Genomic DNA, 8,077 nt, shown 5'->3' with positions numbered 1-8,077 from the left:
GAGCGCAGACCTGTTAGCTAACGTAGCCTCTAGACTTATTCCCTCCGAAGATTTTAGTCCAGATAGATTCTCAATAGAATTAATATTTAGACCATCCATCCCTGACAACATCACCAACTGGAGAGTATTCAACGACGATCCTGACATTGTAAACTTCCTCACTTCTGAAGGATCCTACTCAAACCAAATAATTGACGAAGACCATCATGATCACCAAATACAACAAAATAGCACTAATAATGCTATACCCAAATCGGTGGTTAAGTTAGAAGACTTATATGATCTAAAAAGTCGGTTTAAAAGGTCTGCCAATTCTAAACTCTACAGTTCGACTCTGAACTATGAATTAGTGAACCTAGGAACCGATGAGAAGCCACAAAACGTTAATCTAGGCCACGGCCTAGCCCCTGAAGAAAAATCAGCATATATCCGTCTTCTGAGACAATACAAAAACGTTTTTTCCTGGAATTACGATGAGCTGAAGACATACGACACTTCTATCATTCAACACACTATCCCTATGATTGACAATGAAAAACTTGTCCAGCAGAAACTCAGAAAAATCCACCCCAACTTAGAAAATCAGATAAAGACTGAGCTAAATAAGTTGTTGAGAGCCAGAATAATTTTCCCCGTCAGACATTCCAAATGGGTATCCAATATGGTGCCCGTTAGAAAGAAAAACGGAGATATTAGGATCTGTATCGATTTCCGGAATCTCAACAAAGCCTGTCAAAAAGACAATTTTCCCCTCCCACCTATGGAGTAAATATTACGCGCAGTAGCAGGCTCAGAATTAATGTCTTTTCTGGATGGATTTTCAGGATACAATCAAGTGCTGGTACATCCTGATGATCAGTTAAAAACCACATTCCGAACTAAATGGGGCACATATGCATATCAGAAGATGCCATTTGGTCTGATCAATGCCGACGCTACCTTTCAGAGAGCCATGGACATCGCGTTTAAAGGATTAGTCGATAAATCTGTAGTGATTTACCTAGATGATATAACAGTGTACTCCAAGAAGCGAAGCGACCATCTCAAAGACTTGAAACAAATCTTTCAAAGATGTTTAAGGTATGGGATTTCACTTAACCCAAAGAAATCTTTTTTCGCATTAAGTGAAGGGAAATTGCTAGGATTCATAGTGTCAAAATCTGGTATTCACATGGAACCTGACAGAATCGAAGAAATTTCCGAAATATCCATGCCCCATAACAAAAAGGCCATGCAATCTTTCCTTGGTCAAATCAATTTTGTAAAAAGGTTTGTCCCGGATTTTTCACGTATTATTTCTCCTTTACAAAATATGATAAAAAAGAATTCAAATTTTAAATGGGGTCAAGACGGGCATGAAGCATTCAACTTGATCAAACAAGCTATCATCAACGCTCCATCTTTAGCGACCCCAAATTTTTCAGAATCTTTTATCTTATACACATTTTCCTCAGAGAAATCTTATGCCGCGATTTTAACTCAAGCAAATCAAGAGAGGGCGGAAGCTCCAATTGCATTTTTTAGCTCGAACTTACAAGGTGCTGAACTCAATTATTCAGACGTGGAGAAACAGGCATACGCCGTTTTCAAAGCGATCAAGTATTTCAGACCTTTCTTGCTTAAAGCCCATACCAAAGTCGTAGTACCGTTTCCAACGGTAAGAAACCTTCTGATACAGAAAGATGTGGGCGAAAAGAGAGCAAATTGGATTACCGTCTTACAAGAATACGATCTTGAGATCAAGCCAGCAAACATCGTAAGAGGTCAAGGCTTCTGCAAGATGTTAGCTGGAGCATCGAAAATTCCTGAGAACTCATTTGAAGAGGTACATACGTATGAGGTAAGCCTAAACGACGCAGAATCATTATATGCTGACACCATTTATTATCTTAAGAACGGGTATGCTCCATCACACCTGGACCACACCAAGAAAAGAGCTCTGAGATTGAAAGCTAAACAATACCAGCTCATAAATGATTTTCTGTTTAAAAGGAATTACGATTCTGTACTTCTTAGGTGTCTTGAGAAAACTGAAGCCGAAACGGTTTTGCAGGAACTCCACGATGGACCAGCAGGTGGACACTATGCTAGAGAAGCTACTGCACATAAAATCTTACGTGCAGGATATTATTGGCCCACACTGTTCAAAGACTCATACAATTACGTAAGGAAATGCCAAGTCTGCCAGACTGCTGCAGGGAGACAAAAGAAATCGTCCATGCCACTACAGCCGGTTAACATCGAGCAACCATTCAGCCAATGGGGCTTGGACATAATAGGTGAGATCGTTCCTCACTCTTCTAAACAGCATAGGTATATCCTCACGGCAACAGATTATTTTACTAAATGGGTAGAAGCAGTTCCTCTCAAGACAGCTAATTCTGAAAACATTATTGAATTCATAGATCAATTTATCATCACTAGGTTTGGATTGCCAATGGCCTTAATGTTTGATAACGCCTCATACTTTTCTGGAAATACAATGACTGAGTTTGCACTTAAAAGAGGGTTCAAACTGAAGTATTCTGCCAACTACTATCCGCAAGGTAATGGGTTGGCTGAATCTACAAACAAAAACCTAATCAGGATTATTAAGAAAACATTCGACCAAAACCAAAAGAATTGGCACAAAGCGCTGGTAAATGCTTTATGGGCAGATAGAATTACGAAGAAAGCTTCAATCGGCACTTCTCCCTTTAATTTAGTTTATGGGAAAGAAGCGGTTCTTCCAACTCACTTAGTCATCCCCTCTTTGTCTTTAGTACAATACATCGATGAAGTATCTACTTCCTCCTTACAACTGAGACAAATGGAAATAATCAAATTAGAAGAACAACGAGAACAAGCTAAGAAAACCCATGCTCATCACCAAGCGCTAATAAAATCCTCTTTTGACTCAAGCATAATGACCAGAAAAAACTTTCAGATGGGAGATTTAGTTTTGAAATGGGATAAGGCTCATGAAGAAAAGGGCAAACATACGAAATTTCAGAAGCTGTGGCTTGGTCATTTTCAAATTGTAGAAGTCATAGGCCCATCGACGTTTGTGTTGCAGGATTTGGCAAGTAGAAGAGATTCTTTGCCTGTGAATGGACAGATTCTTAAAATGTATTTTCCATAGAAGATCATTCTTCTATTTTTGTAGGATAGTTTTAGTTTTTTATTTTTTTTTCTCTTTCTTATAAATAAAACCGGTTGTAAATGATCATCAAATAGGATTCATGAAAGAGCACACCAATTCTCTATCAGATTTTGATTTCGCTTGTACAAGTAGCAAAACTTTTCAAAAAATCTGATTTTTATTATTGACAAATAGAGTTAACTTTAGCCTGAATATGATGTTAGTTTCAACCTCAAAAAACTTTGATGAAAGCAACCTTTGGTAAAAAAAAATTGTTTCATGTCAGCACAATGAAAGGTATCATCAATAATAAAATAAATATTCTCTGTAAAGCTGCTGTTTTCAAACTCTATTATTGTCGTCCAGCTTTCTTAAGGAAAAACAATGACTTCCTCCCTGCTAAAGGAAATCGCAGCATTCAGAGAAACAATCCGAGAAAACACTATATCTCAAAGAATAAGAGGTCTCATCACGAGCTGGCTTATCATGATCACAGATATTATAACTTGCTGACTTTGCCAATACTGTCTATCAAAACAGGGCAACGACTTAAGATTGTTGCAATCAAAAGACAAGGGGTCTCATCACGAGCCAGCTTGTTAAGTAAAAGTGTAAATCAAGTGAATGACTGTGTCATAATTTGGCCACCAAACCAAAACATTGTTCTTTAGAGAATAAAAAAGGAAAAAGTGTCAAGAAAGATTTTTCTCTGAAATGTTGTAAATAACCTCAAGCAGGAAAAAGGATCATTGCTGGATAACATGGTAACCCTGTCGAGGCTATGGACGCTTGCGGGCAGCAGAGGCTCTACCTACGACAAATGAGCATATTTTAAAAAGCCAGTACGCAGAGAAGACCTTATTTTATCTTTAAAAAAGACCGAGTAATGTCTGGTATGAATGCAAGAACTAAGCCTGAGGAAGTAAACAATTGGAATATGAAAAGGTTGAGACAAAGTATCATTGACAGGATAAGGAGTAATGTACTCTATCTGTCCATAACAAAATTTAGACATATGAAAATTTTTCTGTTTCGGAAGTAGAAATTCAATAGAAAAGCAGAGATAACTGGTTCTTCACAGTGAATCGCCATTGTTGTGGTCACCAACAACCCCCCTCTTTGTTCGATATTAGCAATAACACCAAGCAAAGGGGGACCCTTAACAAAAAATCCAAAAAGCATTTTTATCAAAATTTTTGTATTTTAACTCCCTAAAGCTAGATCGCATTGCGAAGAGAGAGTGAAGCATTTCCTATGCGCATAAATAAGCTGCGAAGAAGCGACGCGAAATTCATCGCATCGCATATATTGAAAGCGCTCTTAAATGAAAAATCTGAAGGAATCGCCGACGGCCGATATGCGACGTCGCATATCGCAACATCACATAAACAACACACAGTGATGGAATAAAAAACGCGACCTGCAATCTTGCGATTTTGCGACCTGTGATCTGCGATCTTACGATTTGCGATCTTGCGACCTGCAATCTGCGATCTTACGATTTGCGATCTTGCGACCTGCGATCTGCGATGAATTAGACTATTAATTCCTGTGATGACACTTCTTGACATCGCAATCCTCAATACTGCGATGCGAATCGCAGAAACCACTCATCGCAAGATTTCCTCGACATAGTCTGTAAACCCAAAATTGAGCGCGCACCTTAAGGGAAATTAATGATTGTAGGCCTGAGTATCCAAGAATGATTGTGTCGTGTTTTTCAAAGAGTCAAGTCATTATGAGTTTCATGATTATGCATTCATTAGAACTTAAAGCTTTCATGTCAATCTTTTCGTCATTTCTCTTTTCCTTTGCGTAAACTGTAAGGCAGCAACTAATATAAATCAATATGCAGGAAACATCTAAGGAAAAGGGGAAAGCGCCAATACTAGGAGAACAGAGAGGAGATGCCTTCGCAAATGGTTGCCGCATGCAGCAGGACCGCCGATTCCAGAGTATCACTCAACAGATACTGATGGAAATAGACTATCCAAGACTCAGAGTCAAAGGCGCACAAAAGCAGCATGTTCACAAAAGATCCTGAAGCTCAGACTGGGTAAAGCAAAAAGAAAAATGCTAAAGAGGGAGGACGCTCCAGAAAAGCCTGGAACAAAGAACGGAAGCAATTTTCAATACAGAAGATTGTTCAGGCAACGAAATCCCTAACTCATTGAGTCATTCGCACGGCCGGAAACCGAAATAGCAACAGCACAATCAGTTTGAAAGAAATCTGGGTTATACTAAGTGTACACACAGCGAATACACCCAGCCAGAGGAAGATTTTCGAAAATATCTTCTAGTTTGTCAGAAAGAGGTGCCAATGCTTGTTATTTCTATTTTTATCGCTCGAACGAAAGGAAAAGACAACCAGCCAACTCTTTTCAGGCGAACGTTGCATTTCTTGCAGCACTAAGGAGCAGATACAGAAACGGTTAGAAATTAGATTCAATTTTTAGAAATAAATTTGTTTTAGTAAAAGGGCGGTCATTTGAAGCCGTTTCCTAAATTTGTGTAATTAAGATTAATTAGTTAGTAGTATTTAACCCTTCTCATGGCATTTGGAGAAGGGTCCGGAAATTTGTCAAAAAACTTGTCCTCAGAACATGCACTTTTGCACCCTCGGAGGGGGTTTTTGATGAATGGATGGATCGAGATTTATTTATGTTTGCATTTTAATGTCTGCTACTGATGTTGCACTTCTGTACTCTTAGTAGATATTAGAACAAGTAGAGATAAATCGTTATTGCTTGAAGTTTGTGAGTGAAATCAGTCATAAATGGTACTTTTATCTCTTGACCAATTTCTGCTTATATTCTTAGAGTGATATGCAGCTGAGTTGTTTATATGTTAATGTATGAATGTGTGGGTTACCATTTGGCACTTCTGTACGGTGGAGTCATTTATTTGTGCTTGACATATGAATAACGTATTATGCGATATGCTGTTCACAACTGTTTTGCCTAACTTTTTATGCAGAATGGTTTATCTTAATTGATTTCTATTCTTATGATAGCTGAATGATCTTTATTACCAGTTATTGTTCGAAATATTTTTAGATCACATAATAGAGGAAATCTACCCCGGGTTAGCGTAGATTAGATGTGTTGTTTTTGTTAGATTACAATAGCATAGAGTCATTTTAGAAGTTAGAATTAAATTAGCTTAAAATACTTCTAGATCAGCATCATCAAACTCTACACACACACACACCTCTTAGATTGGGAAACTAGTCCCATTATCCCCAGTCGGACCCGCTATACCAAACGGACAAGGAGCTGCCAACCAAGTTCCGGACCGGGTGGGTATCCCCCTTGTTGTTGACCCAATTTTAGGGCCCTCAACAACCCCAGTACGGTCCGGTTAATCCTGGTTTTCCGGGAGGATACAATATCCCGAACGCAATTCCTATTCCTAGTTATCCCGGATATCCTCCTCCTGGGGCTGGTCTCATGACCCAGAGTTTTAGGGATCCTAATCGATAGTTACCGTTTATCGCAACTTTGGACTTACCAGACTTGTCGCGCCTAACGAACGATCCAATTATTTATCTCCCGTTTTGGCCGCCAATGCCAAATAAGTTGCCCAGTGATATTCCCAAGTTCGAAGGTAAATCACGAGAGGACCCGTCGAACCATGTGATGACTTACCACCTCTGGTGTCCGTCTAACTCCATCACAGATGATTCGATCCGTCTTAGACTTTTCCAGTGCACTCTAATTGGTCTCGCGGCCAAGTGGTACATTGAGTTACCGCGAGGCACTTTTTATAATTTTAGTCAGTTAGCTACCTCGTTTTTAACTCATTTCCAGTTGCCAGTCCGATATGACAATGGCACGGAATTGTTAACTTCGCTAAAACAGTCAACATCCACGTACATTTCAGATCACATTCATGAGTGGAGACGTCGACGTCGTTTAGTGAAGGTATTTATTCCAGATCAAATCTTGGCCGAGTGGTTTGTAAAATCTTTGTTGCCAAAGATCACTGAAGATGTTGCTAAAGCCGGAGTGGTTACTGAGGAGCAAGTCATTACTCAAGTACAGTACCTTGACTTGGTTTATACTCAGTCAGGTACGTTACAGGAAAAGATCCTTGATCTTCCCAAGTCAAATCAAATCGCTGCAACTCCTTCGGGATCTCATGCCGCTGACGGTATGATTGGCATGGTTAACACTAAAGGTAAGAAGAAATCCTCCAAGAATTCTTCTCCTATTATAACCTTGCCTGAGTCCCCAACAGGAGATTCTTCTGCAGAGATTTCCACCGATATTCACGTTGTAGAGTCATCTACAGCTAAATCAAAATCCGGTGGGAAGAAGAAAGGAAATAAGAAGAATAAAACGGATAAAAGTTCAAAGGAGAAATCTGAAAAGGCGGAATCCAATGATGAAAAGCGCAAACCTCGTTACCCATGTCTCATTTGTGACGAAGAACATTTTACAAGAGACTGCCCTCATCGAGCAGAGGTTGCGAAGATCGTCAAAGGTTCCCAAACTCCTGCTGTTTTGAAGGATCCATTTCCAAGTCAAGACAGCAAGATGATAGGTTCTTCCTTCGAGTGGCAATGAAGAACCCATATTGATGATGTCCCATGTAAGGATTGTGACTCGATCGCAAGATTATGGCAGTAAAAGTCCTGTTGATGGTAAAGAAGCAGAATCTTCTCATTCTAATCCATTAACCTCAACTCCCGGTTCCGATCCACTACAAATCGAGAAACCTAATCCAGACTTGGTAATCAAACCGCCCGCTAAGGGTATACTTCGAAAGTCAGATTTCAATCCACATGCGAGAGCGGCTCAGAACTATAACATTGTTGAGGATTTGGCTGTTTCACCCTCAGCAATGTCGGCTTTGGAAGTGCTGCAATCATGTCGAGCACAGCGTAAATTACTTTTGTCGGCTATAGGAGCTGTTGACGTTCAGGACCCGAACCTAATAATTTTCGATCTAGAA

This window comes from Pinus tabuliformis, chromosome 4_1 (assembly GCF_031772625.1).
Source record: "Pinus tabuliformis cultivar Carrire ecotype Pingquan chromosome 4_1, CPIR1, whole genome shotgun sequence".
Taxonomy (NCBI): domain Eukaryota; kingdom Viridiplantae; phylum Streptophyta; class Pinopsida; order Pinales; family Pinaceae; genus Pinus; species Pinus tabuliformis.
This window is presented reverse-complemented; position numbering follows the sequence as displayed.